Source organism: Hyperolius riggenbachi, chromosome 6 (assembly GCF_040937935.1).
Source record: "Hyperolius riggenbachi isolate aHypRig1 chromosome 6, aHypRig1.pri, whole genome shotgun sequence".
Classification (NCBI taxonomy): Eukaryota; Metazoa; Chordata; class Amphibia; order Anura; family Hyperoliidae; genus Hyperolius; species Hyperolius riggenbachi.
Genome location: NC_090651.1, coordinates 76,472,515 through 76,485,044, shown reverse-complemented (window position 1 = coordinate 76,485,044; position 12,530 = coordinate 76,472,515).

Below are 12,530 nucleotides of genomic sequence, written 5' to 3'. Positions count from 1 at the left end.
AAAACAATTTACAAATGGATAACCCAAACACTTGCTCAAGTGACGTGCACTATCCAAACAGCGCAAGCATAATGAATATAGGTAATGATTGTTAATAACGTTAAACAGAGCTGATGCTAATGGCTTATTGGCTTTCCTCTTACAACATTTAGAACACTCAGCACTTTGCAGCTTGCTACATAGCCATCTTTCGGGGTGCTCATACTGACCACCGTCCATTGCTGAACAACAGGCCCGTGAGTGTCAGAGAAGGACCATGGAGAAATGGAAGAAGGTGGCTTGGTCTGATGAATAAAGTTTTCTTTAATATCTAAATTAGCCAGAATTACATTTTGAGCATTTGTGGGATGTGCTAGGCAAAAAAATCCAATCTATGAGAGCCCCACCTCATACTCTAAAGGAAGCCAGAGACGTTTTAAAATAAAAGTTTTATACATACCCGGGGCTTCCTCCAGCCCCATGCGCATGGATCGCTCCCACGCCGCCGTCCTCAGTCTTCTCTATCGCCGGGACAGGGTCACGTAACTTTCTCCAGTCGCGGCCAGTCTGCGCAAGAGAAGTGCACCCTCTACGTATCTCTCGCAACTGCTGGAGAGATACATAGAGGCCGCTGCTGGAGAGATACATAGAGGCCGCTGCTGGAGAGATACATAGAGGGCGCACTTCTCTTGTGCAGACTGGCCGTGACTGGAGGAAATGATGGGACCCTGTCCCGGCGATAGAGAAGACTGAGGACGGCGGCGTGGGAGCGATCCGTACAGATGGAGTTGGAGGAAGCCCCAGCTGTGTATAAAATTTTTATTTTAAAATGTCTCTGGTACACTTTAACCACTTGAGGACCGCAGTGTTAAACCCCCCTAAAGACCAGGCCATTTTTCAACAAATAGGCCACTGCAGCTTTAAGGCCTCGCTGCAGGGCCGCACAACTCAGCAACCCTTTTCAGGATGTTTATTTTTATAAATATTTATGTTAATATTTTTAAATAAATTTTATTTATTTCATTTTTTTTTTAAACTCCCGCCCCCAGCCAGCCAATAACGGCGATCGGCTGTCATAGGCTTCAGCCTATGAGAGCCAATCACACTCCTGTGTCCCAGGGGACAGCCTTGTCACACGGCTGTCCCCAGTACAGCACTGCCATAGATCGCAGCACTGTACCTAGCAAATAGACGGTGGGTTCGCCGTCTAACAGTCTCCGAGCGGCGATCGCCGGTGGGAGACTGAAGGCGGAGTGGAGCTCCGTCATCCAAGCGGGGATGCGTGCGCGATCCCCTGCAAACCACTGCCCCAGGACTTTACGCTGATCGCCGTTAGGCAGTCCCGTCGGCGTGACACGGTCGGCAAATATCTAAAGAGGAACTGTAGTGAAAATAACATAATTAATAAAATGGCTTATTTTTTACAATATTCATTTATAGATTATTTAGTCAGTGTTTGCCCAGCGTAAAATCTTTCCTCTTTGATTTACATTCTGAATTTTATTACTGGTGGTGACATTTTCTGTTCTGCCACCCTGTTGATCTGTGCGGAATGTTCATTACTGAGAGTTCTATCCACAGAGGGAGATATTGCTTGCTTGGCAGTTGGAAAAAGCCATTATTTCTCACAATGCAACGAGGTTCACAGACAGCAAACTGTCAGGCCCATGGTCATGACATCACATTGTGGGAGGGGTCACCACAATATCAGCCATACAGACCCCTCCATTGATCTATTTTAGAAAAGGTAAAGATTTTTCATGGGAAAGTGTATCAGTTACTATTTGTAATGCAGTTCAATCCTTGGTTAAAAATCCTTTTTAAAAAAGAACTCCAGTGAACTCCAGTGAAAATAATGTAATACATTTTTTTTACAATAATTATGTATAAGTATAAATGATTTAGTCAGTGTTTGCCCATTGTAAAAGCTTTACACTCTGACATTTATCACATGGTGACATTTTTACTGCTGGCAGTGGAAGAAGATGCTGCTTGCTTTTTTGGCAGTTGGAAACAGCTGTAAACAGCTGTTATTTCCCACAGTGCAACAAGGCTCCCACAGTGTGATGTCAGAACCAAAACTGGTCCTGACATCACACTGTGGGAGGGGTTTTACCACAATATCAGCCATACAGAGCCCCCTGATGATCCGTTTGTGAAAAGGTAAAGGTTTCTCATGGGAAAGGGGGCATCAGCTACTGATTGGGATGAAGTTCAATTCTTGGTTACGGTTTCTCTTTAAAGCAAACCTGTAAATTAAAAAAAAGGAAAATCAGATACCTATCTATCTCAGTAGACGGAGGCCCCTGAATCCTCCAGTGGCTTCCCACTTCTTCCTCCAGACCACCGCTCCTTGCTGGGACCCTCTGAAAAGATCCTTGTCTGAAAGTTCTTAGCCACGTACCCTTACATGAATGAGTGACGCTGCACAGAACCAATGGGAACGGCTTACATGAATGACAGGGCCATGAGCCAATGAAAACGGCTCCTGCCCGGCTCACAGTGCTCTGCCGTCATAGAGGCGGCAGGGCAGCATATTGCGGCGGAGATCGAGCGGCGACAGCGGCGGGGACAGGGGGGGCGTCAATGGGACGTAGAGTTTACGTCAGGTCAGAACTCAGCGCCCCCTGCCCGCCGTAGATTTATACTGCGGCAGTCGGCAGGTAGTTAAGGTTCTACTGTTAAAATGAGTATGTGCTTTGATTGGTCAGAGCTGTTTTATGGTGCCCATACACGATACAATAAAAATGTTCGATTTTCCCGTTTATTCGATCTAAATGATCGAATTGAATGAAAGTTGAAAATGTTTTTTTTTTCGATCAAGAAATTCGAACGATTATCCCGTTTTTTCGGTAAAAATGATCGGACATGCTGGAAAAATCTTTATATTCGATCTAACAGAATAATCAAACTAAAATATCTAATTGAAAAATTGTACCATGTATGGCCACCTTTAGCAGGACAAGGGGCATACCTCCCAACTTCTTGAGATGAGAAAGAGTGACACTTACGCCACACCCCTGATCACGCCCCAGTCACAACCCTAGTCACACATACCATAAAGATTTCATAAGAAAAATATGTTGTTTTACAATTCAAACCACACTAGTCCTTTCTATCCCGGTTCATGTTCCTTCATATTAACAAATGTTAAAATTTTAAAATTAGTAATATATCAATTTAAAGGATGGGAATAAAGTTTAGAGTCAAACACATTTTTTAGTAGATAAATATATATATATATATATATTTACACAGAAAGAGGGAGAAAGTCTTGAAAGAGGGACAGAGGGACAGGGCTCCCAAACAGTGACTGTCCCTTCAAAAGATGGACAGTTGGGAGCTATGAAGGGGACTTATGCAATATAAGGCAGTTGATGGTAAGATTTTGGCTGATCAGTGTATGTCATTCATTCTGTATTCCTGATTAGACCCACTGCCCTTCCTATGTCATAGCTCATGTTTAATCTGGATTAAAAAAAAAAAAAAAAAAACAGCAGTTACATGAGTTGTAACATTGTATCTCTGTGTGATGAAATCTACAATTGCTGAATGGAAAATTCAGAGATTAGCGCACAAAACTCCAGCCTGAGTCACATAAATTGAGTCGTTTGCTGATGGCCACCTGTTTCCATCTTCTTACGTAGGAAAACATGTTCCGGCGTTTGGCTGTTACAGCTGACACTGGAAGTGCTTGTTATGTGCTGCATTTTCAGAGAGAGCTCATATACTGGAAAAGAGGCGTGAAATGCTGCAGATTTGTTGGAGACTCTTTCACAATACGTTGGATAGCTATCTCTGAGCTGATTGCTTTAGTGTGTAGAAGTACACACTGGTGCCAATAGCTGTACCTGATAGTGAAAGCAGCAGGGGCCTTGCTAACCCCAAAGATTAGTGGCACGTGCCCCGGATGTGGTGTCTCATTGGTGGGCATGCTGGGAGATGTGGTGCATCAATGGGGGTATGCTGGGTTCTGTGGTGCCATGGTGGGTGCTGTGATGCTTTTATGGTGGCATGCAGGAAACTGTGGTTCTTTTTTTAATTAATGGAGAGGGGGCTTCATCCAACATTTTGCTAGGCAGGCATGCTTAGACTGCTGTTAAGTTCATGTAAATTTGGCTCCACCCATAACCACACCCACATTCTGGTGCATGGCCACATCCATTTTCCAGCTGGAGTGCCCAAAAGTGCCCCGGATCTCTTAGGATCCTAGCAACACCCCTGGAAAGAAGAAATCCCACCTTGGGTTGTGTCCCTACCATAACACTAAGCCCAAGAAAACAGGAGCGCACCGCTGGTGCAATAAATTTTTTACTTGGTCTAAACACACATTAAAATTACACTTACAGTGTGAAGAAATTAAAAGCGCCTGTCAAGCCTGCCGGCAAACCTCTCCTCTCGCCCACGCTTGGCCAGAGTGACGGGGTGCGATGGTGTTTGGCGTGGGAGCGGAGGCGGTGGACGGAGCCAGGTCACGGAAGTGCCGTCTGACGTCAGAACGTTTCAGCGTTAACCACGCCTTCATCACCTTGCTCCGCCCACCGCCTCCGCTCTTACGCCAAACACCATCGCACCCCGTCGCTCTGGCCAAGCGCGGGCGAGAGGAGAGGTTTGCCGGCAGGCTTGACAGGCGCTTTTAATTTCTTCACACTGTAAGTGTAATTTTAATGCGTGTTTATACCAAGTAAAAAATGTATTGCACCAGCGGTGCGCTCCTGTTTTCTTGTGCTTTCTATTAGATCTGCTGGCACCACCCAGCTTGTGGAGCAGCACCCATCCATTTTTAAACACTCCATCAGCCGAAGACTGCGCAGGGATTTTTCTTTTGTCCTAACACTAAGCCCCAAAGCATATTTGCCTGGGAGAACTGTGCCCAGAAGCACATCCAATTTTGGTTGCGTCTTCCATCACGGCTGTGATGTAAAACACATCCAAATTTGTGTGTGCAATTTGGAAAAATGCAGCATGCCGTCTGATTTTTTTCACATGCCTGCAAATTGGACGGATGGCAGCCTATTGGTTTCCAGAGAATCTCATGACAACAGTACTCCAAGCAAACTACTCTTAGTACTGTCAAAAAGGCTGTAAGGAGAGTCATTTGAGCATGCAATCAGTTATGGAAATTGTAAAATGCAAAGTTGATTTCTAAAAACATTTTACTAAAAGCAATGCAGTGCCAATCTATATTTATGACAATTTTATAATTAAAGTGAAGTTTCCGTTAAACTTTTCAGAATATCCCAGGTTGCTTGCCAGGAAAGATATCACAGAAACTCGTCTTCAAAAGCACGAAAGCAGCTGCACCTCTCCTTAGTTGTTACAATCGTTTCAGCTTATTATGACCAGGAATTATGGTATTTTCTGGGGCAATCATGCCGCAGGCTTTCCGTGTCTCTGGCACTGCCAGCCAGACTTGTCGTAACCTGTGGGCCAAGCGTTTCATCTGCATTGTGTGTCTTGGAGGGTGCCAACAATTTGTGGTGTCAGATCAAAAGGCTTACAATGAGAGTCCCGAAAAACAAGAACTCTGAGGCCTCCCACGTGTTTGTCGGAGCGCGTGTGTCACCTTTCTGATCTTCAGCCTCTATTGGCTCCTGGATGGGAGAGGCTCCTGTCAGAGCGACAGAGCATCGAGAGCTGTCAGTCACAGCGCTGTCACTATAAGAAAGCAAAGCCACCACACGTGCTTGACGCAACAGTCGAGTGTCGTGCTTTTATGCCTGAGGGGGCCAGCCAACCAGTCAATTGCTTGGGCTGAAGGGGCAACCAACTTTGACAGAGTAGCCTATATGATGAGTCAAGTGAGTAGTGCAGCCACGCCCTGCAGGCGAGTGGTGGTCAGAGAGACTATCCGCGCCCTGTTCTCTCATCCTAACAATAAGAAAAGAAAACACGGTGCTCCTTTTTTTATGAGAGGTTCCTATTTTACCTACTGTCAGAATGAAAGAAACATAAGACGCACAAAAACAGACATAAAGTGCCGTGATTTTTAAAGGAGTGAATCACATGTTTTGGAATCTTAATTTATGATGATGTAAGAGATTGGTACAGAGTGAACTTGTCTGACAGGGTTTGTGGCTTCATCTCTTATGGAAGAGCGTGCGACTTCCACCGTCAGTGTGTTCCCCCACCCCTGTCTCTGTAGAGTTTCATCATCGATGCATGGGGGGGATTCATCGGAGACACATCTGTCACCAACAATGGAGGCTGGATCTGCCCATGGGGATGGATTTGACCCATTCTCACTGATTTGGCAGAAAAACATTTGTAGCAAAAAGAATGAGGCTAGGTTCACAGTAGGACGTTGCGGTGCTGCGCTAAAAAGTCTTATAACACAGCTTACCTCAATACAATTAAAACTCTATGCGACATTCACAGTGCGACGTTAGCGTTGCATGCATTGCGCTAAATGCACACATTACCAGCTACAGGAAAGCATACTTTTCTTTGACTGTATGCTTTATTGTACCTACGTTATGCGATGGTAACACAGTGTTAATCTGCGTTGCCACTTATTTGTTGCATTGTAATATTGCGTTGCAACTTTACAACGCAACGTCCTACTGCAAACCCAGAGACTCCATCCATCACAAAAAGGTTTTCAACAGGCTGGAAAATCTCTGCCTGAAATATTTAGCAAGTCCATGTTAAGAAGGTCTTATTACTGTTTTGATTGAATAATGTTCCCTGAACTGTACAGGAGGAGGAATCACAAATGGGTGTCTCTTTTACCCACTACAAATTTGTCTCTTTAAAGTGCACCAGAGATGAAGAATACTTACCATTTTATACATACCTGGGGCTTCCTCCTGCCCCATGTGCACAGATTACTCCCACGCCGCCTTCCTGCTGCCTGCAGCTTTGGTTTTGGGTCCCGTTAGTTCAGCCACTCTTTACGTATCTCTCTAGCGGCAGGAGTCCAGTCCTGTCAGTTTTTGACAGTTGGCATCAGTTTAGCACTATGGCTGTGTTCACACATAAATCTGTACATTTCCGGTCCGGTCCTGTCAGTTTTGCATCAGTTTTGTATGTGTTTCTATGGATGTGTTCACATATATAAGGTGTACATTTCCAGTCCGGTCCGTTTTGTATCAGTTTGCATGTGTTTCTATGGCTGCACATAAAAGGTGTTCATTTCCGGTCTGGTCAGGTAAAACTGATAGAAAACGGCTGCAAATCTGATGCATAACTGACAGGACAGGACCAAAACAGAAATGTGCAGATTTACAATATGTGTGTGAAGTGTGAACCAGGCTTAACTGTTATTCAGCTCAAACTTCACATTTAAGTTGCATTATGGCCTCTCATACATTGGTGCGTTGTGCTGATCTCCTGACTCTTATGCCTTCTCAGCCACTGACCAAGAACAAGAAGTATGGCAGGCTTCTGAGTATGTCTGCTGCATGCTGGGACGCCGCCAGCATACAGGCGAACCACACCCCCGCTTGGAGTCTCACTCTGCAGGGGGCCTCGCTCTGCTGCTGGCGGCTGGCTCTCAAGTGGTGCAGCAGGAGGGTGGGCGCAGCAGCAGTGGCCGGGGGGCTTCTCCAGCATAGGGGGAAGTGGGCAGAGAGAAAGTTCAACTCACCTAACCTTCCTCGATCCCCGCACCGCACGCAGCTTCTAGCCTTATCCTGTTGCGGCGTCTGTCGCTATGGTAACAGCGCCCCCTGTGATGATGTAACCGCATGCGACGGACGCCAGGACTGGAAGAAGATAGAGGCTTTGTGCGGTGTGGGGATCGGTGGTAAGTGAGTTGAAACTTCTCTCTGCCCACTCCCTCCTATGCTGGAGAAGCCTACCTATCTAACCTATACTGTGGGCATTTACCTATCTAAACTATACTGAGGGGCACCTACCTATCTAACCTATACTGGGGGCATTTACCTATCTAATCTATACTGAAGGGCACCTACCTAGCAAACCTATACTGGGGGCATTTACCTAACCTATATCTAATCTATACTGAGGGGTACCTACCTAACCTATACTAGGGGCATCTACCTAACCTATACTGAGGGGTACCTACCTAGCTAACCTATACTAGGGGCATTTACCTAACCTATACTGAGGGGTACCTACCTATCTAACCTATACTGAGGGGCATCTACCTATCTAACCTATACTAGGGGCATCTACCTATCTAACCTATGCTGAGGGGTACCTACCTATCTAACCTATATGGGGGCACCTACCTATCTAACCTATACGGGGGGGCATCTATACGGGCTACCTATACTGGGTTGGACCTATAGCTGGCTACCTATACTGGGGGCAGCGCTAGACCTGGCTAATCTATACTGCGGGCACTTATACCTGTCTCCTCGTGGGAGCGGGCGCATTTTACGCCCTCGTCTTGGGTGCAATTTAGCCTAGAAACTGCTAGTATTTAGCTCCACGTGGTATGGCTATGCATTCGCTGCTTCTTTCATTGATGGGGCCTCAAGTCAGGGACTGCTTGGGGCCACCAAAATCTTAGCTGCACCCTGGCTGCATGCTGGTTTTACATGAGATTCAGGCTCAACATGGCAGCCTGGCAATTGGCTTTTCTAAAAAGAAATAAAGATGGCAGCCTCAGTGTTACTCTCACTCTTTAAGCTTCAGGTTTTGATGAGTTGGATGGTTAAACAGAGGAGCTCACTCAAGACAATAATTGTCTTCCCAGGATGCGGTTCTTGTTTATAAGCTGTATTGAAGTGTTACCGTTTATTTTTGTCGCGTCACATGTAAAAACATGGCCTTAATCTTCAAATACCTGGAGGCAGGACGTCCTATTAATTATCGGCAATATGAAAGGGGAAGCCAGTTTGTCACTTTTTGCTTGTTGTCATCTTTGAAGTTTGATGACCTCATGAACCTCTGAAATGTCCCTTTCAAGATTTATTGCTAATCACACATTCTCTATAAGAGGAGATAAAAAGTGTCCTCAACACAGCTTTGTTTTATGTGTTATGGAAGATGAGTGTGGGCGAAATGACATAAATATGACAGTGGTGTTTGTGACACCATTGTGTGTCCCCATCCATATAACAGCAACACTGTACATCCTACATGCTGGGATTTCAGAGTCACGCAATCTTCATAGGAATAAGCAGGGATCAGTTTATCTGAAAGTTCATGTTTTATGAAATATGCTTTTTACTACTGAATCTAAAGCGAGAGGGCTATGGAGGCTGCCATTTTTATTTCCTTTTAAACAATACCAGTTGCCTGGCTGTTCTGCTTATCCTCTGCCTTTAATACTTTTAGCCACAGATCCTGAACAAGCATGCAGATCAGGTGCTCTGACTGAAGTCTGACTGGATTAGCTGCATGCTTGTTTCAGGTGTGTGATTTAGACACTATTGCAGCCAGAGGAGATCAGCAGGATAGCCAGGCAATGGGTATTGTTTAACCACTTAAGTACCAGCGGTCTTTACCCCCCAGACCAGAGACCACTGGTACAGAAACGGCAGAATCCTAGTCAGGAGCCGCCTTTATTGGCTCCTGACCCTGTCTTTCAATGTAAGCCAATGGGAGTTGCTTACATTGAAAGACAGGGCCAGGAGCCAATAAAAGCGGCTCCTGACCCGCTCACAGGGCTCTGCCATCATAGAGACAGGCAGAGCGAGTGAGCTGCGGCGGGAGACGGCGAGGAGACAGCGGCGAGATCGGCGGGAGCGTCGAAAAGGACGGATGCGCGCAGCGGCGGCTGATTGAAATCTACACCCTGCCAGACAGATAAACACCAAAACAGGGCATAGATTTCAATCACTACTGTCCTTAAAGGACTTCCGAGGCCAAAATCTGCCCCCAAAATGTAAAAAACGTTAACTACCTGCATGACTTTGTATGGCACGGAGGACGCCGTCCGCGCCCTCCGTGCCGTTCCGCCGGGTCCCCGCCTCTCAATATGACCCCGAATGGCTCCCGACCCCATGGCCAGGGTCGGGCTCTGCTGCCTGTATAAAGATGGCCGTGGCTGCGCACTCCGCATGGCCGCTACTGCGGCTGTGCAGCACTAGGGCCAACCCTCCGATCCACGCAACAGTAGTTAGCTAGGCATAGGCAACAGATAGGGCTGTATAATGCAGTGTCAGTGGGCAACACAAAAAAAAAAACACATCAGGAGAACATTAGCTTTCAAAAGAGCTGTTGAGGGGTGCTATTTTACCAATAACAACCAGCCAGGAGCAAGCTAGCAAGCCTGCAAGAGCCTAACTAATCTTTCCCTATGAGAGTCTGCCAGCCGCTGTCCCTTCACTAATTAATGCAGGCACACGAGTAAAAAAGCCTGATGCTGCCTGCCTTTTATAAGGGGGGGGGGGGGGGCTCCAGGAGAGAGTGTAGCCTAATTGAATACAATGTGCCTGCTGACTGTGATGTAGAGGGTCTGGTGTAGAGAGTCAATGTGCCTGCTGACTGTGATGTAGAGGGTCTGGTGTAGAGGGTCAATGTGCCTGCTGACTGTGATGTAGAGGGTCTGGTGTAGAGAGTCAATGTGCCTGCTGACTGTGATGTAGAGGGTCTGGTGTAGAGGGTCAATGTGCCTGCTGACTGTGATGTAGAGGGTCTGGAATGGTGCTCTATGAGGGCGAACAGAACTTCCGGAAAAGTTTGCGTTACATGGCGAACGCGAACCACCGGAAGTTCGCCTGGAACCGTTCGGGCCATCTCTAGTGGCAAGATGCAAAGGTCCAGTTTGTGCTAACTTGAAGTGCATGTTGAGGTGCCAAAGTACAGTGTGTGTCACTGAGGTCACTGTGAGTGTTGAGGGAGGTAGAGGACAGTGTGGTTGCTAGGGAAGGGAAAAGTCACTGTGGATGCTGGGTGTTAGGAGAGGTCATTGTGGGTGCTGGCGATGGGAGAGGTCACTGTAAGTGCTGCTTTTGGTATGGGAGGTCTTCTGAGGATGCTGCTGGAGACAGGAGGGGTGCTGCTGGGGGAGGGAAAGGTCACTGTGGGTGCTGGGGAGGGAGAGGTCAGTGTGGGTGCTGGGGAGATAGAGGTCAGTGTGGGTGCTGGGGAGGGAGAGGTCAGTGTGGATGCTGGGGAGGGAGAGATCAGTGTGGGTGCTGGGGTAGGGAGAATCATTGCTAGTGCTGGAGAGGAAGAGGTCACCGTGGGTGCTGCTGGGGACAGGGGGGGGTGCTGCTGGGAGAGGGAAAAGTCACTGTGGCTGCTGGGGAGGGAAAGGTTAGTGTGGGTGCTGGGGAGGGAAAGGTTAGTGTGGGTGCTTGTGTAGGCAGGATCACTGCTAGTGCTGGGGAGGGAGAGGTCACTATGGGTGCTAGGTGGAGGGAAAGGTCACTGTGAATGCTTGGGGAGGCAGAAGTCACACTGGGTGCAGCTGTTAGGCACCATCTTACTTGCTCCCACACAGCTAATAGAATGGCCACACTAGGATTCCTGTCTGGAGCCTCCTCAATACAAAGTGTCCCAAGCGGGGTTAAGCTTCCCACGGGTGGGCAGAGCTTATTGCAGTCATGGGCGGAGCTTCATTTTCGTGGTTAAAGGGGGCTTTTTATTGCAAATTTTAAAAGAGAAGGTGCCTGGATTCCAACCTAATTCCAGCATCATACTGTGCACCAGGTAAGCGCCACCACACGTGTACTTCCTCATACAATGATACAGGATGTACGTGAGCGGCGGCGCTACAGAGGAGACAGAAGAGACCTGTCACCTTGACCTCTAACACCCGGACTTGAGCCCACGGAGGTGAATGAATTGCGCTGTAATCTTTGTTCACTGGCGGCTGTGCTCCCTACTTTTCCGGGGGGCGGGGGAGTGGCAGCAGGGTACAGTGACAGGAGAGGGGCTGTGGGGAGAGAGGATAGAAGTCAAGCCCTCCTCCCCGTGCCCTCGTAGTCCCGCGCTCAAAGGCTGGAGCCTGTCCAGCCTGTGTCTCGGCCCAGCCCTGCATTTGGTTCTAAGCAAATTACCTGCCTTGACCTTGAGCACACAACGTCAATCTGTATGTATGATGATGTGTTTTCTGAGCAGAGTAACAAGTCTTTGGGAGAGATTGCACAGTCCCCTGCAAATGTGGGATCAGTGAATAATGGCGCACAGCGCCTATGCATAAAAATGGCGCTGCATTAAAAAGATACGCTTATCGCTATTTATCGTTAGTGCTGCATAATAATGGTGCACAGGGAAAAAGAAGAAAAACGGCACACAGTAACGTTATTTATCAATAGTGGCACACACTAACGTTATTTATCAATAGTGGCACACACTAACGTTATTTATCAATAGCGCCCTACATAAGCCAAACTGCAGACGTTATTTAACTGCAAAACGGTGAATGGATTTAATGTAACACTGTCAAGGTTAGGGTTAGGCACCACCAGAGGGGGGGGGGGGGGTCTTAGGGTTAGGCACCATCAGGGGGGTCTTAGGGTTAGGCACCACCAAGGGGATGGTTAGGGTTAGGTACAGGAAGGGTTCTGTGTGAGAGTAGGGTTAGGTATAGTTACAGTACAATATACACCACCAGGGGGGTGGTTAGGGTTAGGCACCACCAAGGGAGTGGTTAGGGTTAGGCACCACCAGGGGGGTGGTTAGGGTTA